Source organism: Mauremys mutica, chromosome 7 (genome assembly GCF_020497125.1).
Source record: "Mauremys mutica isolate MM-2020 ecotype Southern chromosome 7, ASM2049712v1, whole genome shotgun sequence".
NCBI classification, from domain to species: Eukaryota; Metazoa; Chordata; order Testudines; family Geoemydidae; genus Mauremys; species Mauremys mutica.
In genome coordinates this window covers 94208673-94221074 of record NC_059078.1, presented here as the reverse complement: position 1 = coordinate 94221074, position 12402 = coordinate 94208673, and the positions used below count along the sequence as shown (strand labels likewise).

Here is a 12402-nt window from a genome sequence, read left to right as displayed (position 1 = left end):
TGGCAGAATGTGGGTAAAACAGAGTAGGAGACATACCATTCTCCCCCAAGGAGTTCAGCAACAAATGTAATTAATGCATTCAGGGGCGGCTCTAGAAATTTCGCTGCCCCAAGCAGGGCGGCATGCTGCGGGGGGCGCTCTGCCGGTCACCGGGAGGGCGGCAGGCGGATCCGGTGGACCTCCCGCAGGCGTGCCTGCGGAGGGTCTGCTGGTCCCACGGCTTTGATTGACCACCGGAGCCGGGGGACCAGCGGACCCTCCGCAGGCACGCCTGCGGGAGGTCCACCGGAGCCGCCTGCCGCACTCCCGGCGACCGGCAGAGCACCCCCCGCAGCATGCCGCCCCAAGCACGCGCTTGGCGTGCTGGGGTCTGGAGCCACCCCTGAATGCATTAATTTTCTAATGAGCAACATCAGCATGGAAACATGTCCTCTGGAATGGTGGCCGAAGCATGAAGGGGCATATGAATCTTTAGTACATCTGGCATGTAAATACCTTGCAATGCTGGCTACAAAAGTGCCATGCAACACCTGTTCTCACTTTCAGGTGACATTGTAAATAAGAAGCGGGCAGCATTATCTCCCGTAAATGTAAACAAACTTAGCAACTGGCTGAACAAGAAGTAGGACTGAGAGAGCCTACAAGTCCAAAAATTGTATCTTGTTTTGTTTTCGAGTGCAGTTATGTAACCAAACAAAAAAATCGACATTTGTAAGTTTCACTTTGACCATAAAGAGATTGCACTACATTACTTGTATGAGGTGAATTGAAAAATAGTATTTTTTTTGTTTTTACAGTGCAAATATTTGTAATAAAAATAATATAAAGTGAGCACTGTTGACTTTGTATTCTGTGTTGTAGTTGAAATCAATATATTTGAAAATTTAGAAAACAAACAAAAATATTTAATACATTTCAATTGGTATTCTATTGTTTAACGGCACAATTAAAATTGCGATTAATCACGATTAACTAAAAAAATTAATTGTGTTAGTTAACTGTGATCAATCAACAGCCCAAGATATTTTACTAAACTGGGTGACTGGACAACAAAATGGCAGATGAAATTCAATTTTTGATAAATGCAAAGTAATGCACACTGGAAAACATAATCCCAAGTATACATACTAAATGAGCTGTTACTTAAGAAAGAGGTCTTGGAGTCAATAAAGCTAACAATGTTAGGAACAATTAGAAAACAGATAGATAATACAGAAAAGATCATCATTTCACTGTATGAATCCATAGCATGCTCACACCTTGAAAACTGCATCCAATTCTGGTTACCCCATCTTAAAAAAAAGTATTAGAATTGGAAAAGGTACAGAGAAGGATGACAAAATTGAGTAAGGGCTTGGAACAGCTTCCAAATGAGGAGGTTTAAAAAGATTGGGACTTTTCTGCTCAGAAAAGAGATATCTAAGAGTAGATATGATAGAGTCTATGAAATCATGAATGAGGCGGAGAAAGTGAATAAGGAAGTGTTCTTTACTCCTTCACATAAGACAAAAACCAAGGGTCACCCAATGAAATTAATAGGCAGTAGGGTCAAAACAAACAAAAGGAAGTACTACTTACTCAAGGCACAGTACACCTGTGGAACTCATTGCCAGGGGATGTTGTAAAGGCCAAAACTATAATGGGGATCAAAAAGAACTAGAAAGGTTCCTGGAGGATAGGTTCATCAATGGCTATTAGCCAAGATGGTCAGGGATGCAACCCCGTGCTCTGAGTGTCCCTAGCCTCTGATTGCCAGAAGTTGGGAATGGACCACTTAATGATAGCCTGTTCTCCTCGTTCCCTCTGAAGCATCTGGCATTGTCCACAGTCAGAACACAAGATTCTGTGATAGATGGACCATTGGTCTGACCCACTATGGACATTCTGATGTAGTGATAAGAGATGTTTTAATATTGGGCAAAATTTTCTGATGCCTGAAATTGAAGGCCACATAATTATGCTAATAAGGAATTTGACCAAGAGAGGTCTTTCATTATTAAATAATAAATGTGAGAACAGGGACATGGAGAAGGAGTCATCTGATTCTTCTGGGTCTGGAATTCGATGTATAATATTGCATTAATTCAACATACTGTAGTAGAGGTTTATGATATTTAGACTCTATGCTTTTTATTTCCTGAAGTACCTTTCTGACAGGAGAGGAAGGCCATGTGATCCTAGAAGTATCACTGAATTGCATAGTTTCATGTGTGATGGGGTGAGGCCAGACAGCTATAGGAGAGTGATTTTTCTTTTTTGTGAAAAACTGATCTTTATTTTCCAGAAATATACAAACTTATTCTCTCATTTCTCCATCTTCTTCTTCTTCTTCTATTCCTCTGATGTACAGGAAGTGATTACATCTTATCAAAACTTCACCAAGGTGTCCTGACAATGCACCATCTATGTATTCTTCTGTGTTTGCAAGGTGCATGTTCATGTAGCCATTGACAGACACCAGGTAGCCCTTGTACTCCATTCCCCACTTCAGCTTCACCATCACCGGCTTCCCGTCATCCCATTCAGGAAGGGGTTGAGGTTCAGGGGCAAGCTCATGGTAACGCAGCCTGGCACAAGGCAACAGTAAAAACAAAAATTACTTGCTGGACTGCACGTGCGCCCAGGCAGGTATATTAGCCCCAGGATAAGCAGGTTACTCCAGGTTAATTAGGACATCTGGGGCCAATCAAGGTTCTGCCAGAACCTGTTAAAAGCCTCCCCTCCAGTCAGATAGGTGCACGCAATAGGAGCTGTGGGGAGCAGGCGTGCTACTGGAGAGCTGGACAGTGCAGACACTGACAAACACCGGAGACAAACCTCACAGGTACAGAGGTGAAGAGCAGGGGAAATTCTATTCAACAGGGTGTACAGCCCTTCCATGCCCCAGAGGTTTGGGGAGAAGAGACCCCGACAGAGGACAGAGATTGAACTGGGTGCCTGGCCTGCTGCCACTATACCTGGAGGAGTCACCAGAGACTAAGAGGCTCCCCCCCCCAGACAATGTGGGGGCAATAAACCCAGGGGTGCGGGGAAATTCCTAGGGAGAGAGGAAACCCCTAGCCCGCTGCTAAGAGGACGTGCAGAACCCACCGAGGCGGAGAAGGAGCTCATGTATAAGCAGGATCTGAATGAGCTCTCCCGTGCCATCTAGTGATGAGCGGGGGGGAAAAGACTTCAAGAACAGACTGTAATTGCATAAACACACCTATTCTGCCTAGGTATTCAACAGGTGGAGCTGCTTTGCCAAAGTGACCAATTTGGGCTGGTGCTGGGTTACAAACCAATTTAGTATTGAGTGCAAGGGTAATGAAATGTTACCCTCACTGTATGAGTAAAGGGCAGCAGAACTGTACTTAGCCTGCTTTGACTGAGGGGGTCACCCGAAACTGAATCTCAGTTGCTAAGCAGGGGGAAAGATGTCAAATCCCAGTGAAGGAGAGAGAGAGAGAGAGTGGGGACAGGTGTTCCTACCCGGTGGCGTGGGCTCTGCCTAAGTCTTAGGCACAATTTGATCCTCTTTTCTCCACTGTTGAAAGACCGAGCTGATTAAACTCTATAGAGAGTCCTTGTTTTGCTCAGTGATCACCAGAACTGAAATCACTTAGACATGGTGTGGGACAATGTTGCAGTGAAGGAGCCTGCACTAGGGGAAAGTGGTGGAACCTCAGAACATGATGTTGCAGTAGAGACACAGCAGCCAGCAGTGGCAAAGAACGTCAGCAGAGGGGTGGTGGCAGTGGCCTGTGGTGGCAGAGTGAACAACGACACTGTGGCAGAATGAGTGGCGGCAGCAGCTCACAGTGAAGGCAGAATGAACAATAGTAACTGTGAGACAGTTGCATAGGCTACTGCAGCAGCTGAGGTGTTGATTGATATTTTCCCCTCCTGCACTCCCCATTCACATGCACTCGTGTGAACACACCTCTAAACTCTGGGTCTTCGCTGACCAAGGACAGTGAATGTAAGTGGGTGTAGTGGAGGGAGAGAGCAGGAACATGTTAAAGGAATATTTGTTTGTTGAACCTTGACGCCACAAGGTGAGAAACTGAAGCAAAGGACATCGCCCAATGTACTTTGGGGTGGGTGTTACGTCACAGTCATATACTTTCGAATCATGGTTGTGGTGTTTTCATGAATTAATGCTGGGGATATTGAACCCAGAGCCTTGTTGCTGCTGCCTCCACCTGGCAGAAAGTTTCCTTTAGTGTCTATAATGTGCATGTCTAGGGGCTGGTCTACACTAATGCTGTAAGTTGATCTAAGTTACCCTAGTTCAGTTACGTAACTGAAGTCGACATAACTTAGGTTGACTTAGCTCAGTGTGGACACTGCTGTATGTCAACAGGAGACGCTCTCCCGTTGACATAGCTTCTGCCTCTCAGGGAGGTGGGGTACAGACATTGACAGGAGAGCACTGTCCCATCGACTTAATGTGTCTTTACCAGATCTTCTAAATCGACACTACTACATTGATCGCAGCTGTGCCGATTTAGCCAGTAGTGTAGATATGGCCTGAGAGTAGGGTGAAAAATTGGGACGGAGTGGTGGGGTAATAGGAGCCTATATAAGAAAAAGCCCCAAATATCAGGATTGTCCCTATAAAATCGGGACAGCTGGTCACCCTCCCTGAGAGTGCCCCAATAATTTCTTCAGGCACTCCTCCTGTTGGTAAGATTAGGTCATTCAGTCAGGAAACAAAAACCATGTCACGTGACAGCTTCAGATGGCAAACTCCAGATGCTGAATACTTGAGAGAGCATTTCAGTTGGGGGTGGAGGGGAGGAGACCCCTGCACATAGGTGCAGGTATTTGTAAAAGGTATTCAAACAAGTGCCAATAATTAAAAAAATCATAAATACCATGATCTCTTTGTAGACAATTTACAAACAAAGACTAAATCCCATAATTTGACTGTGGAACAAAATCCTTCAGGATCGAAGAACCAACTCAAACATTCCCATGTTCCATTCCATGTGCAAGATGCACTTGATCGTCCCAAACATGTAGCATCACTTAATGCACTTGAATATAGTGGCCTCATTGCCATAAAAATTTAAATAGAATAGAAGGAATACATTGTCTGTTTGTAACAAACAGTTTGACCAATTCTAGATGTTAGTCTTATAAAATGTGTAGAGTAAAAATGAAGCAGTAAAGAACAGAATGCAGAGACTTAGGAACTGCTTTATTTGTTTTTTATTCCTTTTGTCATTGCAGTCTATTGTGTATATGCTGTATAGACAGTGACTTTTGACCTACTCATATTTTAAAAATATGGTGGCCAGCGAACTCATTTTCAATCTTATTGCTAATTTTTAAATATGTTGCATCCTTTTGTAATAGTATGAAATTAGACAACAAAATCAAACTTGTTTCAGAAAACTGGCAAGAGAGAAACAATGCTTGTTGAAATAGTGGAATTTTTCATGTTTGGCTCAGCCTCTTCATGATAACATTTAGCAGATGCGAGAGATTTACTAGATATAGATCAGATGTTTTGATTCTGTTCTTGTATCAGAAGTCATTTCAAATAAGCTTCTGTTTTTCCTTATCTTGGCAGGAGCTTAGCTAGAGATTGAGGCCATTAATGGGTGACAAATTTATTTTTGCAAATAAACTATATTTCAGTAATAGTCAATGATATGTTCTGGAATGATGTACTGGTACTTTATTGAAATTCATGCTGATCATTGGGCTAATTAATCCACTGGTTCTGGAGCAGAAAAAAGAAAATCGGTCTCATAAATTCTGCAGTTGTCAGCTGTTCTGTTCCTTTTATGCCATTGCTACACCTACACTATACGTTAGTACATTTGCAGGCCCCAGGGACAATATGGAGCTGAGGAAGGCAACAGCACTGATGTCAGCCCAAAATTTCAGTGTATAATGAATAAATATACATGAGCAGGAGATCATCCGACAGTAGGAATATTTGGTGTGCGAAGTTGGAGAGCGGCCAGCCTAATGGCACAACTTTTGCCTTCTGGGGGTAGGAAATGGTGAGTGTGAAAGAGCAGAATTGCAGATATGTAATTTAGGGTAAAAAGATCTTGTGTGAGAGAGGGAGTTGAGAGGCATAGCTGTGCAGGGAGAAGGGCATTATGAAGCAGGACAGTAGCTTGTCTTTCGGGTAAAATAGTAGAGAATGCTGGGTGTAAGAGGCTAGGGAACTGGCTTGGGAGAAGATTAACTGAAATGTGAAGGACTTGGTTTGGATTTATTTATTTATTAATATTTGGAATTATGAATATGGGAAACCACCAAACACTAACGTAACCATTAATTCCTTTTTTTAAGCTGAAGGCCAAATGGTACTTATACAATTTCTCTAAACGTGCCTAAATAATAAGCAATTTACAACATCCAAACAGTAACAAAATATTTAAGCATTTGATCAAGGTACCTACAAATGGGCTCACCCTTACTTCCAGCATGACTCCACATAAGAGAAGATTTACAGCCTCCTTTATTCCCAGGTTCTTTCCTCTCCTCCTTCTGACTGCCCAACAGTTTTTTTTCCATTGTACCTGGGTTCACACAGGCTTTAACACTGGTATGTGAACACTGGTGAGTTGGAAAGGGCTATGTTGGCTCATTGTAAAACAGATTCTTTGTCTTATTTAAAACCATCTGCAATCACCCTTATCAGTCTGAGGCTGCCTTTTTAGAAACTTTGCCTTATTTCATTAGTGATTCTTTGAACCAGGCATCCTCCATATTTCATTCCTTCTTATAACTTATTTTCAAGGCCTTCCTTCTACTTGCTAGTCGGGGTCCTTCTTTACAACACACACATTTCCTTAACCAAACTTCAGCTAACTTTAATTCTTTAATTTCATATTTGTCATACAACTTGGGGCTTTTTCTTGGTATCGCAGCCTTTTGGAGGTGGGAAAAGGGACTCTTTTTTGGAGACGTTTTCTTCAGATAATTATTGTAGTTTTGACTCCAAGAAAGTCTCACTTAACTCCTCTGTTAAAATGTCCTTGGTATATTTCTGTCTCTTGGTCTGTTTTGATCTGTTCAACCTAACAAAATAAAGAAGGCAAGAGGAAAACTAATTCATAGCAGTTTTCCTAAATTTCCTACATCTCCAAACATTCGTTTTATGGTGTTTGTTAGTATAATCTAACTTCTATTATGGGGAGATTGCCGCTTCTGCAATCGATGAAGCAGAGATTGATTTAGTGGGTCTAGTGAAGACCCGTTAAATCGATGGCAGAGCACTCTCTGGTCGACCACGGTACTCCAGCTCTTAGAGGAGAATAAGGGACGTCGACAGGAGAGCGTCTCCCACTGACACAGCGCAGTGAAGACACCGGGATAAGTCGACCTAAGCTACATCGACTCCAGTTATATTATTCGTGTAGCTGGAGTAGTTTAATTTAAGTTGACTTACCCCAGTAATGAAGATAAGCCCTAATTCTAGTTCATATTAAAGTCTTAACACATACTGTAGAGTGAAGCAGCACTAGATAGGTGGTGTGTGCACCAAAGAAGTCCAGCAATCTAATTTTCCTCAATGAGAACAAAAATTAAAGCAAACACAGAAATCCCAATTCCTCCCTCCCCTCTTCCAAAAAAATCCCATACATGACTTTTGTTTGGTTACAGCCCTTACACATTCCAAGGTATTAATCAGAATTCCTGGGTTTTGTTCCCAGCTTTGCCAGTGGCTGAGTAAGTGGCCCTCTTATGCTATGTGCTAGAGAATTTAAAGAATTATTATACTATAATAAAACAATAAGACTTCTCAGGTGCATGAAAAATGTACCAGTGTATTTCAGTATTAAACTATATTGCACATTCTCACATTTGATCTTACTGACATACTGTGTGTAACTGTAACACTCTTGTTCTTAGCACAGCGGAATGAATAAAACTTACAATGTGATTTAAAAACCATAAGTAATGAATTCAGAATTTCCTGTGAAATATGTTTTTGAAAGGTTCTAAAATCACTAAAATGTTATGGAATCAATGTAGAATTGTTACGAAAAGTGTTACAATGAATTCACAATTTAGTGTTTCTTACCCCTCAGTGTCATAGGAAATGCATGTCATTGCTTTAGTAAGTTGACAGAGAAATAAACACACATTGTAGCAGAATTATTGAAAACAGAGCAATGATAGAACTTCTGGACTTAATTACACATCTTTATAGCCTGTAGGTGTGGACTAGTTAAGCTGGGGAACAATTATTCACTTGGCTATACCTGAGACAATTTTAATCTAATTAGCCATTGGCCCAAACCAAAGACCTAGATCTAAATATGTATTGCTACATCTTCCCATCTTTCTTGAAACAAGAGATTTTTGCTATTGTATTAGTAACTATCTAACCATCTCAGATGTGCAAAGATCATCATTCAGTTTACAATTTGCTTATTTCTATATCTGTTCTCCTAAAGCACTTCAATTTCCTATGTACATCCTTATTTATATGCTATTGCCAATGGAGCTGAGTAGGGTATAGCTGAATGGGGAGGCCAAATGGCCTTATTCTATCAACATGCACATAAGCTAAAAAAATCATCCAGTTACAAGACAACATGCTTTTTAATTTAGACTTTTTTCTTCCACCCAAGTCATTGTTCAGGTATATGGTTTGTTATAAAAATCTTGAAAAGGCAGAGGACTGAAGTTGGCTTACTTTTATAGACAGACAATTTGCCCCCGTTCCATTCCTGTAACTTTACTTTAATTCCCTGGGAATTCTTGCTTGATGCCATAAAACAAAGCATAGTTCTTTAGGCTTCATTCCCCAAAATCACATTCTGTCTGATTGTTCCTCTGAGATTTGTATGCTGGTGTAGGGAGAAGAACATGTGGGAGCAATTGCTGGGGCCAATCCTGGCAGCAGATAAATCTTACACTTCCCAATGACCCTGTAAAAGGATAGGCAGCTGGCCAAGAAGATGGGGATGGAGGCGGCAGCTGGTGCTAGCCTATTCCCAGATCCAGGTAGTGCACCTTTGTTTTGTGAGGGTGTTAGGGGCAACAAGGCAGCTAAGAAGAAGGTGGACTTGGAGGGTATACCAGCCTAGGGATGATGATGATTGAGGATGATGATGATTTTTGTCCCTTTTGTGCAAGTTCCATGTTGTGGGCTGCAATGAGGATAGGACCTGAATAGGAACATAAGGATATCGACGATTGAACTGGCTTAGCATGACCAGTATCTGACTCTTAACTAATGCTCTGTCTGTGTTTTGGGTACCAGTAAAATCTCTCCCTCTTTTTCCTGTCTTTCCTTAAACAAGATATTGTTACTATTGTACTAGTGATATCTAACTATTGCAGATGTGTAAAAAGCATCATTCAGTTTACGATTTGCTTATGTCAATCATTGCTGTTATTAATAAGGACCTTTTAAAATTTTACTTTCAGGGTATTAAAGATTGCTTCTAAAACACATCAAAGCAGTGATTTGTTTAGGGTTATAAGATGAAGACTTGTCCATTTACAGTTGAATAACATGGCCATTTGTCTTTGTCCTCAGATTTCACCTGCTCCCTTTTAAATAGACTATATACTGTGACGGGGCAAGGCCAGATGGCTATAGTAAAGTAGTGAGGAATAGGTATGTTAGCCCCAGGCTAAACAAATCCCTGGTACCATGGTAATCAAATGGCAGTTGCTCCAGGTTAATCAAGACATCTGGGGCCAATTAAGATCCTTCTAGAAAGCAATGGAAATAGATAGGTTGACTGGGACACCTGAAGCCAATCAAGGGCTGGCTGGAACTAGTTAAAAGCCTCCCAGTCACCTCAGTGAGGTGTGGATGTCAGGAGCTGTAGGAGGAAGCTGTGCTGTTGGAGAAACTAAGCAGTACAAATCCATATCAGGCATAAGGAAGGAGGCCCTGAGGTAACGGTGAAGGAGATATTGAGCAGGGGCTGCTATGGGGAAGTGGCCTGGGAATTGTACATGTCCTATTTCCAAAAAGTCAGTTACCATAGCTGCTACTATTAGGGTCCCTGGGCTGGACCCAGGAGTAGAGGGCGGGCCCGGGCTCCCCCTCTCCCCTCACTGATTAATCACTGAGACTGGGAGACAACAGAGACTGTGTGAGGGAGGGTTGCTTCTCCTCTCCTCCCTTGCTGGCTTGTGATGAAAATGGCTCAGTAAGCTGTAACCCTTGCCTCTAGAGAGAGAAGGGCTACGTGGAGGGTGACAGTGAGCCTCTGAGGCTAGTGAAATCCACCAGGAAACATGGGACCCATGGAGACAAGGACAGAGCTTTGTCACAATACCAAATGGCTTCATCTTGGTAGTCCATCCACTATCTAGCCAGCAGGAAACGTGGCACCAGAGAAATCATGTTTCTTATGTACTGACCATTTTTATAAACACCAGTGATTCAGCCTCTGCAAGTATTTATTCTTCAGGAATTCGGTCTTTATTGCTTCTGCTGGACTGATTTCCAGACATAGAATTTTGGAAGCCATTTCACAATACAAATTTACTCATCCTCATTTCCCGTAAAGAATTAACTGTTGCATGTAAACTAGAGATTACAGTTGGGTAGAAAACTTGGTGGCCGTATTTCAGAGGGGGTTTGCAAAGCATACGACAAAGCATGTGAGAAGTTAGGTCTCATGATTCACAAGCAAATAGTTCAAATTCAAGGAGGCCACAAAGTATCACAGCTGTAATGAATGTAGGGTTCAATATCTGCTGCCATGATGGGACATAGCCAGCAAATGCTTCCAGCCTGTTACATAGTCCTTGCCCTGAATAGCTGAAAGACAGATATATCAAGTGAGCAAGAAACAATAGGAGAATTCATATGGGGGTGGTAAGATTAGGAGATCAGCAATAAGATTAAATTGATCCAATGTGAACCAATGTGCACTATACAATAGTTTCAAATTATTTAAAAAATATATGGCCAGATATTCAGCTGGTGTAAATCAGGGTGGCTTGCTAGACTCCAGGGGAATTATATTAGCTGAACATCTCACCTGGTGTTTTTAATAGCCACTAACTATTTGTTTTTTAAACAGCACTGTCTCTGTGTGTTGCGTGGAAACCTCTGCCGATTTCTGGTGGTGATTGGGGCTAGGGGTTTTGGTTTGGTAGTGTGGTGGGCCCAGCGAAAATTGGGGTGAAGGGGATATGAGGATGAAGGCATGGCAGGAGAGGGTAATGGTAAAGAAAAATGAATTGGGAGGCGTAGGGAAGGGTTAAAGGTACAGGACAGAAGGGTGAGAGGAGGAAGTGGTAAGTTGGAACAAGTGGGTAAGAGGAAATGTCAGCCAATTTACTGCAATTGAAGGAATAAAAGGCACAATGAATTGGAGTAGAATGTGATCTGATGTCAGGATAAGTGTCCACAGGCTGTGTGCCTCCTTTGCTGCTGGAATCCTTAAAGCTCTGCCCTTATAAGTCTGGTTCTGGTAGTGATGTAGGCCATGTGGTTGGGGGCAGCTACAGCTGGTGGGACCAAGTGTCTGTGAGCAGTCCTCTCTGATCTGAGAAACAGAGACAAAGCGCATGTCTAGACTTGCTGTGGATTTTGTGTTTCCAAGTTAAGTAATCCCCCAACAACGGTTGCACAAGCAGTGTGTACACACCACGTTGTTATCCTGCAATTAAGGTACTATGCCTCATATCATTGCAACTACTCAACACAGTGATGTTTCAAAATGAACACACTCATTTGGTCAGACATTGCATTGCTCCACCACAGTGCTGTATGCCTTCTGGGATTTTTCAGGCTGTGCATCAGATGGCAATAGAATTCTGGGTCTTGGCATCAAATTTAGTAATTCCCACGATTCTTTTTATTTCATCCCATCACATACCTGAGATTTGTAAGCCAGACAGCTCCATTTCCAAAGTGTTCACAGGCAGCTTGGAGGAAACATTAGTGATTGTTGTGATGAATATGAACAGGCTTCTGCTAACATAGCTAAAGTTGTGCAATGACTTTAGACCCAAGGCAATACAGGCCCCTGTTGAGGAGGAGTCTAAAATAAAGCAGACACTTCTAGAACAGCTTCATTTGGTGAAGCTCTACTTTTAGGCTTGACCAACTATGTGGGACAGGGCAATGCTGCAGATCTGGGATGACCAGCAGTCACGGCAGAACTTCAAGATGTAATAAGAGTCTTAGGAATCTATGCGGTTCTTCCCCTGCAGCAGCAGAACATCTGCCCTTAGTTTGGAGAAGCACATCACTAGCTGAAAGTGTCCCATCCCCAAATGCTACCAGTTAGTCCATAACCAGCTTGGTGTTAGTAGATCATCTGTCGGGCTGTTGTCACGGAGGTGTGTGCAGCTATCGAAAACGTTGTTGTGTCTTTATGGATTGTAAGATTGGGCAATGCACAGGATTTGCCAGTTGGGGTTCCTGAATTGTGTATGGCCACTCATAGGACTTGTGGGCCTATTTTG

General features: G+C 42.3%; 1 pseudogene; it reads right to left on the bottom strand.

The window, feature by feature from the left end:
* Positions 1–2296: 2296 nt before the first annotated feature.
* On the bottom strand, positions 2297–2556 carry LOC123375152 (annotated as a pseudogene).
* Between the last annotated feature and the right edge of the window lie 9846 nt (positions 2557–12402).